Source organism: Balaenoptera musculus, chromosome 1 (genome assembly GCF_009873245.2).
Source record: "Balaenoptera musculus isolate JJ_BM4_2016_0621 chromosome 1, mBalMus1.pri.v3, whole genome shotgun sequence".
NCBI lineage: Eukaryota > Metazoa > Chordata > Mammalia > Artiodactyla > Balaenopteridae > Balaenoptera > Balaenoptera musculus.
The window spans coordinates 151,526,923-151,545,306 of NC_045785.1; positions in this window are offsets into that span (position 1 = coordinate 151,526,923).

Below are 18,384 nucleotides of genomic sequence, written 5' to 3' on the forward strand. Positions count from 1 at the left end.
AACTATAGTAGTGAAATGTTATGGATATGGAGTAACTCTTCACAGACAATGCTGCTTTATTTAGTATAGAGCAAATTAATTGGAGAAAGTGGCCATTCTTACTTCAGGGATGCAAAGACGGGTCTCATACTGTTTGGATAAATGCCGTGGTATCCGTGCTCTTTTTCCACTGATACCTTCATCTCTCTCCATGATCAGTTGGGTTCTTTGGCAGCCCAGTGAACCTATGTATTAGTGGCAGGTTAGGAGCAAATGGAAATTGACATATCTGATAAAGTTGAAACGTATGTTTTAATCTTTTACAGAAGCATTACACTTGAATATTCAAAAACAAATGAAGTTACTTTTAAACCTCCAAAAAAAAAAAAAACTTGCTCTGATTTATGTAAAAGAGTGTTCTTCCTATGTTTTCCTCTAAGAGTTTTAGAGTGTCCGGTCTTAGATTTAGGTCTCTAATCCATTTTGAGTTTATTTTTGTGTATGGTATTAGGGAGTGTTCTAATTTCATTCTTTTACATGTAGCTGTCCAGTTTTCCCAGCACCACTTATTGAAGAGACTGTCTTTTCTCCATTGTATATCCTTGCCTCCTTTGTCATAGATTAGTTGACCATAGGTGCATGAGTTTACCTCTGGGCTTTCTGTCTTGTTCCATTGATCTATGTTTCTGTTTTTGTGCCAGTACCATACTGTCTTGATTACTGTAGCTTTGTAGTATAGTCTGAAGTCAGGGAGTCTGATTCCTCCAGCTCTGTTTTTTTCCCTCAAGACTGCTTTGGCTACTTGGGGTCTTTTGTGTCTCCATACAAATTTTAAGATTTTTTGTTCTAGTTCCATAAAAAATGCCATTGGTAATTTGATAGGGATTGCATTGAATCTGTAGATTGCTTTGGGTAATATAGTCATTTTCACAATATTCATTCTTCCAATCCAAGAACATGGTATATCTCTCCATTTGTTGGTATCATCTTTAATTTCTTTCATCAGTGTCTCATAGTTTTCTGCATACAGGTCTTTTGTCTTCCTAGGTAGGTTTATCCCTAGGCATTTACATGGGAGTGTTTCCTTAATTTCTCTTTCAGATTTTTCATCATTAGTGTATAAGAATGCAAGATTTCTGTGCATTAATTTTGTATCCTGCAAATTTACCAAATTCATTGATTAGCTCTAGTACTTTTCTGGTGGCATCTCTAGGATTCTCTATGTATAGTATCATGTCATCTGCAAACAGTGACAGTTTTATTTCTTCTTTTCCAATTTGTATTCCTTTTATTTCTTTTTCTTCTCTGATTGCCGTGGCTACGACTTACAAAACTATGTTGAATAATAGTGGTGAGAGTGAACATCCTTGTCTTGTTCCTGATCTTAGAGGAAATGCTTTCAGTTTTTCACCACTGAGAATGATGTTTCCTGTGGGTTTGTCATATATGGCCTTTATTATGTTGAGGTAGGTTCCATCTATGCCCACTTTCTGGAGAGATTTTATCATAAATGTGTGTTGAATTTTGTCAAAAGCTTTTTCTGCTTCTATTGAGATAATCATATGGTTTTTATTTTTAAATTTGTTAATATGGTGTATCACATTGATTGATTTGCGTATATTGAAGAATCCTTGCATCACTGGGATAAATCCCACTTGATCATGGTGTGTGATCCTTTTAATGTGTTGTTGGATTCTGTTTGCTAGTATTTTGTTGAGGATTTTTGCATCTATATTCATCAGTGATGTTGGTCTGAAATTTTCTTTTTTTGTAGTATCTTTGTCTGGTTTTGGTATCAGGGTGATGGTGGCCTCATAGAATGAGTTTGGGAGTGTTCCTTCCTCTGCAATTTTTTGGAAGAGTTTGAGAAGGATGGGTGTTAGCTCTTCTCTAAAAGTTTGATAGAATTCACCTGTGAAGCCATCTGGTCCTGGACTTCTGTTTGTTGGAAGATTTTTAATCACAGTTTCAATTTCATTACTTGTGATTGGTCTGTTCATATTTTCTATTTCTTCCTGGTTCAGTCTTGGAAGGTTATACCTTTCTAAGAATTTGCCCATTTCTTCCAGGTTGTCCATTTTATTGGCATAGAGTTGCTTGTAGTAGTCTCTTAGGATGCTTTGTATTTCTGCGGTGTCTGTTGTAACTTCTCCTTTTTCATTTCTAATTTTATTGATTTGAGTCCTCTCCCTCTTTTTCTTGATGAGCCTGGCTAATGGATTATCAATTTTGTTTATCTTCTCAAAGAACCAGCTTTTAGTTTTATTGATCTTTGCTATTGTTTTCTTCGTTTTTATTTCATTTATTTCTGCTCTGATCTTTATGATTTCTTTCCTTCTGCTAACTTTGGGTTTTGTTTGTTCTTCTTTCTCTACTTCCTTTAGGTGTAAGGTTAGATTGTTTACTTGAGATTTTTCTTGTTTCTTTAGGTAGACTTGTATAGCTATAAAATTCCCTCTTAAAACTGCTTTTGCTGCATCCCATAGGTTTTGGATCGTCGTGTTGTCATTGTCATTTGTCTCTAGGTATTTTTTTATTTCCTCTTTGATTTCTTCAGTGATCTCTTGGTTATTTAATAACGTATTGTTTAGCCTCCATGTGTTTGTGTTTTTTACGTTTTTTCCCCTGTAATTCATTTCTAATCTCATAGCGTTGTGGTCAGAAAAGATGTTTGATATGATTTCAATTTTCTTAAATTTACTGAGGCTTGATTTGTGACCCAAGATGTGATCTATCCTGGAGAATGTTCTGTGCACACTTGAGAAGAAAGTGTAATCTGCTGTTTTTGGATGGAATGTCCTATAAATATCAATTAAATCTATTTGGTCTATTGTGTCATTTAAAGCTTCTGTTTCCTTATTTATTTTCATTTTGGATGATCTGTCCATTGGTGTAAGTGAGGTGTTAAAGTCCCCCACTATCATTGTGTTACTGCCGATTTCCTCTTTTATAGCTGTTAGCAGTTGCCTTGTGTACTGAGGTGCTCCTATGTTGGGTGCATATATATTTATAATTGTTATATCTTCTTCTTGGATTGATCCCTTGATCATTATGTAGTGTCCTTCCTTGTCTCTTGTAACATTCTTTATTTTAAAGTTTATTGTATCTGATATGAGTATTGCTACTCCAGCTTTCTTCTGATTTCCATTTGCATGGAATATCTTTTTCTATCCTCTCACTTTCAGTCTGTATGTGTCCCTAGGTCTGAAGTGGGTCTCTTGTAGACAGCATATACATGGGTCTTTTTTTTGTATCCATTCAGCAAGCCTGTGTCTTTTGGTTGGAGCATTTAATCCATTCACGTTTAAGGTAATTATCGATATGTATGTTCCTATGACCATTTTCTTAATTTTTTTGGGTTTGTTTTTGTAGGTCGTTTTCTTCTCTTGTTTTCCCCACTTAGGGAAGTTCCTTTAGCATTTGTTGTAGAACTGGTTTAATGGTGCTGAATTCTCTTAGCTTTTGCTTGTCTGTAAAGCTTTTGATTTCTCCATCAAATCTGAATGAGATCCTTGCCAGGTGGAGTAATCTTGGTTGTAGGTTCTTCCCTTTCATCACTTTAAGTATATCATGCCACTCCCTTCTGGCTTGTAGAGTTTCTGCTGAGAAATCAGCTGTTAACCTTATGGGAGTTCCCTTGTATGTTATTTGTCATTTTCCCCTTGCTGCTTTCAATAATTTTTCTTTGTCTTTAATTTTTGCCAGTTTGATTACTATGTGTCTTGGCATGTTTCTCTTTGCCTGTATCTTGTATGGGACTCTCTGTGCTTCCTGGACTTGGGTGGCTATTTCCTTTCCCATATTAGGGAAGTTTTCGACCATAATCTCTTCAAATATTTTCTCAGGTCCTTTCTCTCTCTCTTCTCCTTCTGGGACCCATAAAATGTGAAAGTTGTTGTGTTTAATGTTGTCCCAGAGGTCTCTTAGGGTGTCTTCATTTCTTTTCATTCTTTTTTCTTTATTCTGTTCCGCAGCAGTGAATTCCACCATTCTGTCTTCCAGGTCACTTATCCGTTCTCCTGCCTCAGTTATTCTGCTATTGATTCCTTCTAGTGTAGTTTTCATTTCAGTTATTGTATTGTTCATCTCTGTTTGTTTGTTCTTTAATTCTTCTAGGTCTTTGTTAAACATTTCTTGCATCTTCTCGATCTTTGCCTCCATTGTTTTTCCGAGGTCCTGGATCATCTTCACTATCATTATTCTGAATTCTTTTTCTGGAAGGTTGCCTATCTCCACTTCATTTAGTTGTTTCTCTGGGGTTTTATCTTGTTCCTTCATCTGGTACATAGCCCTCTGCCTTTTCATCTTGTCTATCTTTCTGTGAATGTGGTTTTTGTTCCACAGGCTGCAGGATTGTAGTTCTTCTTGCTTCTGCTGTCTGCCCTCTGGTGGATGAGTCTATCTAAGAGGATTGTGCAAGTTTCCTGATGGGAGGGACTGGTGGTGGGTAGAGCTGACTATTGCTCTGGTGGGCAGAGCTCAGTAAAACTTTAATCCATTTGACTGCTGATGGGTGGGGCTGGGTTCCTGTTGGTTGTTTGGCCTGAGGTAACCCAACACTGGAGCCTACCTGGGCTCTTCGGTGGGGCTAATGGCGGACTCTGGGAGGGGTCACGCCAAGGACTACTTCCCAGAACTTCTGCTGCCAGTGTCCTTGTCCACACAGTGAGCCACAGCCACTGCCCGCCTCTGCAGGAGACCCTCCAACACCAGCAGGTAGGTCTGGTTCAGTCTCCACTGGGGTCACTGCTTCTTCCCCTGGGTCCCGATGCACACACTACTTTGTGTGTGCCCTCCAAGTGTGGAGTCTCTGTTTCCCCCAGTCCTGTCGAAGTCCTGCAATCAAATCCCACTAGCCTTCAAAGTCTGATTCTCTAGGAATTCCTCCTCCTGTTGCCAGACCCCCAGGTTGGGAACCTGACGTGGGGCTCAGAACCTTCACTCCAGTGGGTGGACTTCTGTGGTATAAGTGTTCTCCAATCTGTGAGTCACCCACCCAGGAGTTATGGGATTTGATTTTACTGTGATTGCACCCCTCCTACCGTCTCATTGTGGCTTCTCCTTTGTCTTTGGATGTGGGGTATCTTTTTTGGTGAGTTCCAGTGTCTTCCTGTCGATGATTGTCCAGCAGCTAGTTGTGATTCTGGTGTTCTCACAAGAGGGAGTGACAACACATCCTTCTACTCCGCCACCTTGGTTCCTAATCCTAGCTCTGTTTTTAGAAAAGAACAAACTTCAGAGAGACCTGGGTTTTGAATCCAACACCATAACTTACTAGGAATGTCTTTGCTCTTGTCATTTCCTCTCTCTGACCTCAGTTTCCTCATTTGTAAAATGAAGTACTAGACGTGATCTGTTGGGTTCCTTCCAAACATGACTCTCCCAGAGCCTACTGTGTGCAAGATGATGATACAGAGTGCAAGTGATGATCTAAAATCATTTCATGTGCTTAGAGAGCAGACCACTTCCTGAACACCTTCTCCTGCCTCATCCTGTGCACTTTCTCAGTTGGTAGGCTCCTGCAGGAATCCAGATCAAAGACACCCTTTGACAGCCTGCCTAGAAGACAGGAACTTCCCAAAGCCATAGTCAGTCACCCTACCCATGAGCCCAGCACTTCATATGCTCTTAATGAGCCTGTGTTAGGAGAATGGTCCAGAGAGATGACTGAAGGCTGTGAGAAAGAGAGCTGCAGAGGTACAGGTGAGCTGAGGACATGGGTGGTCATACTCTCCTGTGTGGCAAAGGTTCCTGACATCTGTTGACAAAAGGGGAGGGAGGCAGGTCCTCAATGGGACCTGGTGGGAAGACAACAGCCATGCAGGTCCACATATCCATTTCCTGTCATCAGCAGGTGCTTGGTAAAACAGCATCACTGTCCTACAAAGAGCTGGTCTGGGAGAAGGAGTCGGGATTCTAGACCTGGCTCTGAGGCACTGGTTGACTCCCAGCAAGTCATTCATATCTCTGAGCCTCAGTGACCCTGTCTTTATGCAACCAGGTTCTTTCAGGCCTCACCGCTCTGGAGGTATAACCAGAATGTGAATCACAGTAATGGTTGCAGACACTAAGGCTCTAGGGTTCCCCAGGGAAAGTACTGGAGCCTTAGTCCCCAAATACTCCTAGTTCAAAGGCTTCTTGGGCCAAGAAAAAAGGGGCCTCCTCTTCTTCTATACCTGTGGCATCTGCCCTCTGTCCTCTATCATTCTCCATTCTCTCGCCCACTATATCCCTTGTGAACCTCCTGTAACCGGAAGCTCTGGTCCCAGCAGCATGCAGGTAAATGTTTAAGCCCAGCTTTGTGGTGAGGGAAATGCCTGATTTATGGGGTTTGCCATGTGTCAAGTTGTAAACACTCTCACCAAAACTAATTTCAAGATACCAAATGTGACATCATTGAATGCAAAGGCAGGAAGAGCTGTGCAGAAGCACACCATTCTACAGTATTTTCACCATGCAGATACAAAAGACATAAATAACTTCAAAAGCAGAGATAGTAATAAAATGTTGTAAAATAATTAGGAAGTGATGAATTTTGAGTATTTATTACCTTTTCTTTTATAATTTATTTAATTGTAACTTTATGTAATTTGCTTTTTAGTAATGGGTGTGTTTTAACAACTGTCTCATAAAATTTCTGAAAAATGCATGGTCCTCCCCATTCTGTCCTTCTCAGAGGTACGTTGAGATTTGCAGAGGTACATAGTTGAGGCCCTGGCTGTGGAAGCCTTGTGAGTGAAATAGGGGCATTTATTTCTGCATGCCTGTTTTGTCTCCCTTCTTCAACTTCAGTTTCCCCATCTGTCGTATAAAATACTCCTCTCAGATTCTCCTCCCTTTGTTAAGATGGTATTGAGAGAAATGAGGTCCAGTAGTAGTAACACCCTGCGTCTCATGGAACCTTACAGTTTACTAAGCCCAAAGCGTGTGTTAATTCTCACAGCAATTCTGTGAAGTGAGGTAGATGGAGAAGTGAAGTTAGTGGATGGACCATTTCACACCGGATCAGCAAACTTCTTCTGCAGAGGGCTAGAAAGTAAATATTTAAGGCTGCGCAGGCCATATGGTGTCTACCGCAACTGATTCTGCTCTTGTAGGTTGAAAGCAGCCATAGACAATGTGTAAAAAAAAACAAGAGCAGCTCTGTTCCAGTAAACTTTACTTATGGACAATGAAATTTGAATTTCATATAATTTCCACATGTCAAATTATTCTTCTTTTGATTTTTTCTAACCATTTAAAAATATAAAGCTCATTCTTAACTCTCAGGCCATATAAAAACAAGTCATAGGCAGAATTTGAACTGCAGGCAATAGTTTATCATCCTTAACAGAGGAGGAAATTAAGCTTTGAAGAGAACATGACTAGTTCAAGTTGATATACATGGGCAGAGTTGGGACTGGCTGGGTTCCAACTCTGCTGAGCTTTCCACTAAACCAATTGGCCACCCAAAGGAGCCACTCTTGTTCTTTAACACATTCACCTGCAGGTGAATTTTCCACTGTGGGAGTCTCTGTAATCCCTGGGGATTGTGAGTCATCTTCCCTTACTGTCCATTTCTGACTCTAACTGTAGTGGGCTGTCCTACGCATCAAAGTCAGTCAGAAGAGGTTTTTTTTTTTTTTTTTTAAGAGGCTCTTTTCTTTTTTTTTTTTAATTAATTTATTTGTTTATTTATGGCTGTGTTGGGTCTTTGTTTCTGTGCGCAGGCTTTCTCTAGTTGTGGCAAGCGGGGGCCACTCTTCATCGCGGTGCGCGGGCCTCTCACTATCGCGGCCTCTCTTGTTGCGGAGCACAGGCTCCAGACGCGCAGGCTCAGTATTTGTGGCTCACGGGCCTAGTTGCTCCGCGGCATGTGGGATCTTCCCAGACCAGGACTCGAACCCGTGTTCCCTGCATTGGCAGGCAGATTCTCAACCACTGCGCCACCAGGGAAGCCCAGAAGAGGTTTTTGGACAATGTATACTTACAAGCAATTTGTAACCTGCTCCCCTTCTGTTAAGGCAGAAAATAAAGAACCACTGTTGTTACAAATGTTGATTTTATGACTCTGTCCTATTTTCTCCCAGGTATCCTAAATTTTCACAAAGCAGGGACTACCTATCCATTCATTATTCTGTATTCTCAAGTGTGTAGCCCAGGACTCTTCCTGTAGGAAGAACTCGGTGACTAATGACCAAGCTCCCTCGAGCCACAGTGATGTGTGACAAGAGGTGGGTGTGACTCACCTGTGTGATTTCTTCTCCCTCAAATATATTTTTGCAAACATTTTAAACATCCAGAAGATTTTTTTTTTTTTTTTTTTTTGGCCGCGTTGGGCCTTTGTTGCTGCGCGCAGGCTTTCTCTAGCTGGGCAAGCAGGGGCTACTCTTCGTTGAGGTGCACAGGCTTCTCATTACAGTGGCTTCTCTTGTTGCTGAGCATGGGCTCTAGGCGCGCGGGCTTCAGTAGTTGTGGCTCACGGGCTCTAGAGCGCAGGCTCAGTAGTTGTGGCGCACAAGTTTAGTTGCTCCACGGCATGTGGGATCTTCACAGACCAGGGATTGAACCCGTGTTCCCTGCATTGGCAGGCGGATTCTTAACCACTGTGCCACCAGAGAAGTCCCTAGAAGAATTTAAAGAATTGCGTAGTGAACACCCACCGCCTAGATTCTATAACTAGCATTTTACTATATTTGTTTTATTACACATCTGTCCATCCATCAGTCCATTCTTATGCTTTTGACACATTTCAGTGTAAGTGGCATACATCAGTACACTTAACTTTTAAACATTTTATCATCTTATTAACTAGAGTTCAATATTTGTTTATGCTTATAAATTTATCTATTTATTTATTCTTGGTCTGGTATACATTTGAGAGGCTCTAGAAGCTGCCTCCAGAAAATAGCTCCCCACTACACTGACCCCTGAAGACTTTACTTGGGCATTTCTTTCTTTGACTTTTCCAGGGCTTTGCTAATGCAAATGCCTTTGGTGAAGAGAACTCATCTCTACCCCGCAGCAGCTGGAGTAGTGGAAATAGAATTTGGCCAGGCCAGGGTTTGAATCCCCACTCCATCACTTAATAGTTGCGTGTCCTTGGACAAAAAACATTTTTAAAATCTCTTTGAGCCTCTTCATATGTAAAATGTGGTTAATAATAACTACCCTGAGATAATAATAGTGAGGACCAAAAATTGTGTTTGTGAAATACCTGACAAATGATAGTGTGGTAGGACAACCAGATTGAGAAATGAATTGTGTCTCTATTTTCCTGTCTATAGGCATGTCACAAAAGAGTGAGAGCTGTTTCCAGCTTCACCCCAATTCCACTCCAGGGAGATCATCCACGCTTTGAGTACTAAGGTTTAGGCTCTTCTTACCCCTTTGGGTCGACAGGACTGCTTCCTTGTGTCTCCACTCTAAAATATGAAGCAAAAGAAAATCTAACTTACCAAAGCTGTGGCTGGGAAGAGTTGACTCCACGGGAGGCTGCTGCTTGGACTGGAGCTGGTGGGAGTGGTTTGAACCCCAGGGGAGAGTGAGGAGGAGTGAGGGAGTGGCAGGTTCTGTGAGTGGGGGAGACCTGCCCTCCACACCCACACAGCGACCCAGGACACAGCTGAACCTCTTATAGCATCTGGGGGACTACGGCCAAGTTGGCACGGAGAGACTAGCCCCTAGGGGCAGCCCTCACTTCCTTGAAGGGACCCTACAGGTTTGGACTATGGGCAGAAGACTTTCCCCAAGCTTTCCAAATTGAGTAAGTACCCTGAACGCTCAGACCACCTTACAGAGGGGAAGGGGTTACCCCAAGCATAGTGGAATGTCCCTCCAGCTAGCTAGGTAGAATTTCACAGTCATATTTCACTTAGAAAATTAACAATCCATCCTTGCAGTTTCTTTCCTTCTTTTTCCTTCCAAAAAGTCTGTGTCTTGAGAGACGTGCCAATGGGAAATTGTTACATGGCAGAAAGGGAGTTAGGGACTCTGGAGAAATTCTTTCCTTCTGGCAGAGACAGACCTGAGAGACACTGAGAAGAGATATCTGGCTCAGGAGTACCCACCCCCCCATCTGTGGGAAGGAAGAGAGACTGAGGAAAGGGCAGAGGGAGCCGAGGGGAGAAAGACAGAAGACTGGCATCTGGACTCCCCAACCTTCTATCCCAGAACCAGACAGGCTCTTCTGCTCCCATTTATGTCCCAAGCTGCTTTTTCCTGTAGCTTGTCTGCTGGAGAGTAAAAAACAAATGGAGCATGCAAAAAAATTCAGCAGAAATAATTACAGGTTACTACAAATCAATTGGAACTGTGTAAATAGCTGCAGGCAGGTAGCCCAGTCAGGGTTCTTCAGCTTAACACCCAGCTCTCCCATGGCAGCTCCAGTGTTAGTCTCCCGGGACACGAGACCAGAGAGTCCTGGATGTGATGTCCGAGGATCTGGATGTGAGTCCCAGGCCCACGCTGACCAGCTGCGTGAATCCAGGCAATCCACTCCATCCCTCCTCGCCTTGGTTTCATCACCTAGACTGAGATCCGAATTACATGTACTACTCAGTATCTGTCACGGCTTGTTGAGGGAGATGAATCTCAAAGGATGTAGTAGATGCAAAAGTGCTTCAGATAATCTCTTGAATCCATCCACTTGTCTCCCTCTCTATCAGTGGCTCCTTGAACTTACTCCCACCGTCTCTCATCCAGCCTGCTGCAATGGCCCTACCGACTGGCCTGTATCCACTCTAGCCCCATTTCTAATCTCTTCAGTAGGCTTGCAGCCAGCTTGATTCTCTACGATCCAAAGTCTGACCATGTACCCAGGGTTGTCTAGTCCCTGAGGACTGAAGGGAAAGTGGGACTGAGGGTTGCGGTGCTAAAGGTAGTTTGGATTAAGAGAGAGAGATAGTGCTGGAGAGGAGGGTGGAAACGAGGTGGTACAATTCAACAGCATTCATTGCGTGTTCTGTGGCATGGTGAGGGGATGTGAGGGGTCTGTTACAGTGTCCCGTCCTTGTGCTGCTTAACAACTATGGGGGAAAACAGAGTTTGCAAGTGTGAAACAAATGGAGTGCAAATAAGTGCAAAGTTGTGTACTTCTAATTATAAAATATTTCTGTCTGCTGCAGAAGCCCCAGGAAGCTCATGGTAAAGGCTGGAATTAAGACGAGACCTTGAAGAGCAAGCTGGATTACAACGAAGAGGGAAGGATGGGCTTCTGGAGAGGGGATCAGACTGGGCTATTCTTGGTCGGCTGGGGATAGCGGTGTGGGGACCGAGTAGTGGGGAGAAGGGGCCCAGCACTAGCAAGCTGGCTGGACTCCGTGGGGCGGCTGGCTGGGTAGTGGAGTCAGGTGAAGCAGGACTTCAAAGTCTAGCCTGAGGAGATGAGATCTAATTTAGACTAAATGTGGATAACCTGATGAATTATTGATTTGCTTAATGGATAATTTCATAGCTCAGAAGTGGGGGAAGCAAGGGAGAAATTCACTGCTCTGGACTTAACTCTGACCAGCCCCAGGGAACACTTGTTGGCCATGAAGTGACCGAGCCTAGAGAAAGTGACTGTCAGCCTGAAGTGGTCACAGCAGAGAGGGCACCATGGCCCAGCGGGCATCGGTGCTAAGCTTGAGGGAAGGGAATCTGAAAATCCCTGCTTGGGAAAACAGAGGGGTCAGTCCCTTGGCCAGAGACTCAGGAACAGTGTCAACAGTGGTGGTTTGGGGAGGGGTGGCTGAGTTCACAGAAGATATGGGTTCTGAAGATGGAAATCTGCAATTGGCCACAAATAATTCTAAAGAGAGAAGGCGTTGGCTCTTCCTTACCCCGCCCCCCACACATACACACTTGTTCTCTGCTCCTGTGTCTGTCATTAGGCATTCAGGCAGTTAATTCTCCCAGACGCCCCACTGAGAGTACCAGAAGCCTTGCACAGTGGAACTGGAATGGTGTTGCAAGGCTCGTTACAGAATCCCTGAGGGAGGCAATAAGGAAGGGATTTCCCCTCCCTTGGCCTCTCCAGGTGGCCCTGTGCCTCTCGCCTCAACTCCGACCCACTCTGGCAAGCCAAGTCCCTCGCCCCAACTCCCAGCCCTCCTCGGACTCCGTCCCCTGTCTCTGGCCATGCCTACCCTCTCTGGGTCTCCCACCAGCTTCCTGATCTGAGAAAGGTCCTCGCCCTGTGCTCTTTGGAAGAGAAGAGGGCAGGAGCTGAGGTGGTCGGGAAGTGGAGCCCAGGGACTCCCAAGCCAACCATGCCACCTCCCCCCAGAGTTAGCCCAAAACAGCACAGAGGGAAGTAGGGGCAGCATTCCACGCCCCCCTCCACCGTCACAAGGGGGCTTCTTGCCACCGCAGGGCAGCACCTGGTGCAGGGCAGGCACATCAGGTTGAAGGAACAGTGGATGTCTGAAGCACTTACCAGGCGCTGGCCCTGTGCCGTCATCCCAGGCACTTGGGATGGATTAGTCAACCGAAGCGGTGAGAATTCCCGCACCAGTCAGGCTTCCATTCTAGGGAGGGGAGAAGGGCAATAACAGCACACCTAACAAACGAGAGCACTGAGTGCTACATTAGAAGGTGATAAGTGCTACGGGGAACACAGAGCAGAGTATAAGGGGATGGGGAGGGCGAGGGTGTTTTAAACAGGGCGGTCAGGCCGGACCTCATTGGGAAGGTGACATTTAAGCAAAAACTTGAAGAGGTGAAGGAGAATCGCAGGCAGTGGAAACAACTAGAGCAAACAACTAGGAAGGAGAATCGCAGGCAGTGGAAACAACCCTGAGGTGGGAGGGGCTTGGCCTGCTGGAGAAACGGCAGGAAGCAGAGAGGGTGGGCAGACGTGTGGACTGCTACACAAACGAACAACTGAATTCAGGCCTTAGATCAAATGTTACCTACCTCCGAGGTCCTCCTTGACCTCTACACAAAACAGCACCCCGGCTCTACCCCTTCACCCTGCTTTGTTGTCTTCATTACCCCCACCACCATGAGACATGTTACATATTTATTTGCATTGTCTGCCTCCCTGAGAGACGATATAAGCTTCATGAAGGCAGGGACTTTACCTGTGTGTTCTGCTCTGTCCCCAGGGTCTGGCTCATAGTCAGTGCTCCATCAGCACGTGCCAAATGTCAGAACTGCTTGTGAGTGTGATGCCTTCCACCCCAGAGGCTGCAGAGGAGGCTCACAAGGTAGTTCTTTATTCCCTGAACTGCAGGGAATGGTCTGACCCACCATGACTCTCACCATCCTGAGGGGAAGTCCATAGCAGTGCCACAGGGCTCTTTCACTGGCCTTGATCAGTTGAGGAGAAGGATGAGCCGTGCAGGCAGAGTCCCCTGTAAGCATTGTCCTAAGACCTTCCTCGCAGGCAGGCAAATATTTTGCTTTCGTTTATTCACCAAATATTTGTTGGGCAGCTACTGTATGCCAAGCACAGAGGAGCAGTTGGAATGATGCCACCCTAGCCCTTAGCAGGACCCCTAGGGCCAGCCTTCGTTGGGCAGATGGGTGGAGTACGCCAGGTGCATGCCAGACCCTGGGAATGCAAAGATGAACAGCACAGTAGTATCTGCATTAACCAAGCTGCTGACAATCTAGTAGATGTGAAAAACATGTAAACAACTATCTCACAGTGATAAGTACAATGACTATGTATACAGAGAACAAACTGAAAGTGAGTGTTGTGTCACCTTGCGGTCTGGTTTGAAGTGCCCCCCCAATCCTATTCCTGCTGAGCCTGGAAAGAGGAATTCACTTGTATGGGTTAGGCATTGTGCTCCCCTGGTGGCCTGGACATAATTAATATTCCTGAGAGAGTAACTAACACATGATGCAATTTAGGCGATCACCTTCTGATGTATAAGGACAGAAGATGCCGTGTGAGGGGGCTGATGGAGAGAAAGGAGGGGCTGAGGGACCCTCCTCTCCCAGCTCTCTGTCCCCTCTCTTTCAGTGGTCTCCATTTTTAGGTGCCAAGGCTTTCAGGCTGTCTGGGGGGTTCTCTAATCCTAGAGGGAAAGATTTGATAAACACATTAATTAACACATTCACTCTAATAGGCTCATGACCTGGGGTCTCCTCACAGCTATGCTTTCTTCTCTCCCTTGCTGCACCCACTGGGGCAATTAAAATTTCCATCTCCATACAGCTGGATGTGGCTTCCTGAACCCCTTCCTCACCCCCTGTCTCTGAGGCCAGCCCTTACCATCCATGTCCTGGCTGTGGATAGGGCCTGATGAATATGGGGTTTCTTGATTTTTAGCGTGAATTGGAGAAAGACTCCTATAACTACCTTTGTGGACAAACTAGAGGAATAAGTTGGATGATAGCATATTAGATAGAGATCTTTTTGGTTTAATAGCCAAAAAGTATTGATTATTATCATCACAGAGATAAACAACAGGGCTTTTTCACTGGTTTTGACTTTTTCAAGATTTTAATCAGTGGCTTGGATAAAGACTGAATAGCACAAAGGTTAGAGGAAAACATAACACAAAAGTCAGTAAGCTCAGATATGTAAAGACCCGATGAGGAGGGACAAACCAGATTGTCTGCTGGATGACCCTTGGGCAGCCCAGTAGAACGCTGGCTCTGTAGGAGGGCTTCAAGAACTTGGGTTGGAACCAATGCTGATATGCAAACTTCTCACACAACTCATTGGGGAATAGGATATTTCTCATGCCAACAAGGTTGTAACCCAGGTTGCAAAGCTCAGGATCTATCCCCTCTGACCTTCATCATTAATATGCAAGGCAATGGGACACCAGGTTCCCTCTCTTGGATCACAGACACACACACATGGCACTCCAAGTCATGGTCGGCCTAAGCATGCCTCTCCTTGAGGTGACAAGTGTCTGGGAGGACTGTGTCCATCCTGCCAGCCACATGCCTGAGCACCTCTACTTTGAGTCTACATTGTATGTCATTTATACAGTGTTTATCCTTGCTCCTTACTCCACAGATGAGTCAAAACAAGATTTTTTTTTAGAAAGATATAATGTTATATAGATAAATATGCTGCATGTAGGCTAAAATATCAATTATATAAGTCCACGAATGTGGTGGAGACTTGCCATCATAGCTTGAGAGAAACCAACGAGTTTAGTGGACTCAGAATGAGTAAGGGGAGTGATATGTGGTCTGTGGCTTGATCCAGATCTCAGGAGAGGACCTTGCCCACCCCTGGACAGCTATGCTTAGTGCTGCCCACTCTAGTCCCAAGGAGAAGCCAGGCTAACGGCTGCTGCTGATGTACAGAGTACTTACAAGGCTAGTGGAGCAGCCAAGAGAACCAGACTGGAGCAGACTAATTGTTCGAGGCTGACAAATTTAGAGTAAGGCTAGCCCAGGCTCATGTCCAGGATTCTAAAGCAGAAGGGAAGGTCGAGAGAGACAGGGAATGGACCTGGATGACTATGAGAGGACCAAGGGAGAAGTCAAAGCATACCATACTGGGGCAAAAAGGAGCAAGTGGTTAGGGGGCTAAGTCAGTCACTGAGGAGGGAAGCTGATGTGGGTTGAAGAAAAGGAAGAGCAAGGTGGAATGCTGCAGCCAAGGAGCTTCTCTGGAAAAGGTGGTTTCTTTGAGGAAACCCCAGTACAACTGTCTCCCTTATTTTAAAAACTACTTATTCTTTTTTTAAAAAATCAAAGTAATGCATGGGTACCGTTTTTTGTTTTTTGTTTTTAATTCAATAGTACCACTAAGTCTACAGTGAAAAAATTGCAATCCTTTCCCCCTACTTTTTTGAATTCCTGCTTCCTAGAAAAAACTGCTTTCGACTCTCTTCTCTGTTTCTTTTGTTTTCCCCCAACCCCTTATTTCTAAATAGCAGGATTATACTGCTATCTCTTGGTTTTCCAGTTTTAGCTTTTTTGGATCCTATACCAACCTTTCCTGCACTCCTGCCACACTCACAATCAATTCTTCCCATCCTCCCATTATAGTACTGTCATCTTGTGGGTGAAATCAGTGTTCAGTGTTGATGGTGTTATGGTTATGGAAATGTAATTCACTGCTTATCTGGGGAATACAATAAAACTATTTTATTTTTTGGACAACTTTATGTTTTGCTGGAGTTAATAGTTGCCTCATTGCCTGCTTGCTTAGTTTTCCATGTACTTATCACTAATTCATTTCAAATTCTCTGGCCAAACAATAAAAATCATCTCAATATGTGCAAACATGTTAAGTAGTCTTTTTTTTTTCCTTTTTTTTCCCCTCAAAGATTTCTCTCCTATATCCTTTTTCTTTCTGTTATATTTAACTTGTAACTGTCGAAGCTTGCTGCACAACTGTTATCACGAGCATCCCTTCAACATTAATCTGAGAATTTCTTTTGCCTCTCTCTTAGGTTAAATTTCTTGTTTTCTGAATTCCATATTTTTCTCTTTCTGAGGTTATTTACTCTTTTTGGCAGAATACATCTGCAAGTAGCTTCTTGTGAAAGATAAATGGGAAATTAATTTTTGAAGCCTTGAAAATGTCTGAAAATGTCTTTATGTATTTTTTACAGCTTTATTGAGATATATTTCACATACCATAAAACTCACCCACCTAAAGTGTACAATTCAATGGCTTTTAGTACATTCACAGTAGTATAAACACCACAGTTTAATGTTAGAACATTTTCAACACCCCAAAAAAGAAACCCTGTCCACATTAGCAATCATTCACTATTTCTGCTCACCTTACTTCCCCAAACTCCCTGCCTCAACCCCAGACAGCCACTTATTTACCTTCTGTCCTTATGAGTTTGCCAATTCTGGACATTTCACCATATAATATGTGGTCTTTTGTGACTAACTTTATTCACTTAATCTTTTCAAGGTTCACCCATGTTGTGGCATGTATCAGTACCTCATTCTTTTTCATTGTTAAATAATAATTCTGGCATATGAATATACCACACCTTGTTTGTTCATTCATCAGTTGATGTATATGTGGGTTGCTTCCACTTTTTGGTTATTTTGAATAATGCTATGCTGGACATTAATGTATAAGTTTTTGTGTGGACCTATATTTCATTTCTGGGGTATATACCTAGGAGTGGAATTGCTAGGTTACATAACTCTATGTTTAGCATTTTGAGCAACTGTCAAACAGTTTTCCAAAGTGACTGAACCATTTTACATTCCCACCAGCAATGTATGAATGTTCCAATTTCTCCATATCCTCACCAATACTTGTTCTCTTTTTAATTTTAGCCATTCAAGTGAGTGTGAATTGGTATCTCATTCTGATTGGCTTTACATTTCCCTAATAATGATGCTGAGCATATTTTCATGTGTTTATTTACCACTTGTTTATCTTCTTTGGAGAAATGTCTATTCAAATCCTTTGCCAACTTTTAAATTGTACTATTTGTGTTTTTATTGTTGTAAGAGTTCTTTATATATCCTGGATATATGTGATTTGCAAATATGTATTGTTCTATGGGTTATCTTTTCATTTTCTTGCTAGTGCCCTTTGATACACAAAGGTTTTCAAAGTTGATAAATTCTAATTTATCTATTTTTCCTTTTGTCACTTGTTTTTCGTGTTGTATCTAAGAAATCACTGTGTAATCAAAGACCACAAAAATTTACTCCTATGCTTTCTTCTAAGAGGTTTATAGTTTCAGCACTTACGTTTGGGTCTGTGGTCTATTTTGAGTTAATGTTTGCATATGGTGTGAAGTAGGGGTCTAACTTCAGCCTTTTGCTTATGGATATCTAGTTTTCACTGACCATTTGTTGAAATAAAAAAATCTATTCTTTCCCTCATTGAGTTGTCTTGGCACCCTTGTTAAAAATCAGTTGACTATATACTTGAGGGTTTGTTTCTGGACTCTCAATTCTATTCCATTGATCTATATGTCAATTCTTATGCCAGTACTACATTGTCTTAATTACTGTAGCTTTGTAGTCAGTTTTAAATTGGTGAGTATAAGTCCTCCAACTTGCTCTTCTTCTTCAGCATTGTTTTGGCTATTCTGGATCTCTTGCGTTTCCATATGAATTTACAGTCAGCTTGTCATTATTTGCAAAAAGAATCTAGAATTTTGGTAATTATTGTATTGAATCTGTAGATCAATTTAGGGACTATTTACCATCATGACAATGTTAATTCTTCCAATCTATAAACATGGGATCCCCTTCCATTTATTTGGATCTTTAATTTATTTTTAAAATGTCTTGTAGTTTTCAGTGTACAAGTCTTGCATTTCTTTTGTTAAATTTATTCCTAGGCATTTTCTTATTTTTACTGTGATTATAAATGGAATTGTTTCCTTAATGCCTCAATTAATTAATTTTTAGATTGTTCATTGTTAGTGTATGGAAAGATAATTAAATTTTTAATACATTGATCTTGCATCCTGCCACATTGATGAATTCATTTATTAAATCTGCTAGTTTTTAGAGGATTTCTTAGGATTTTCTATA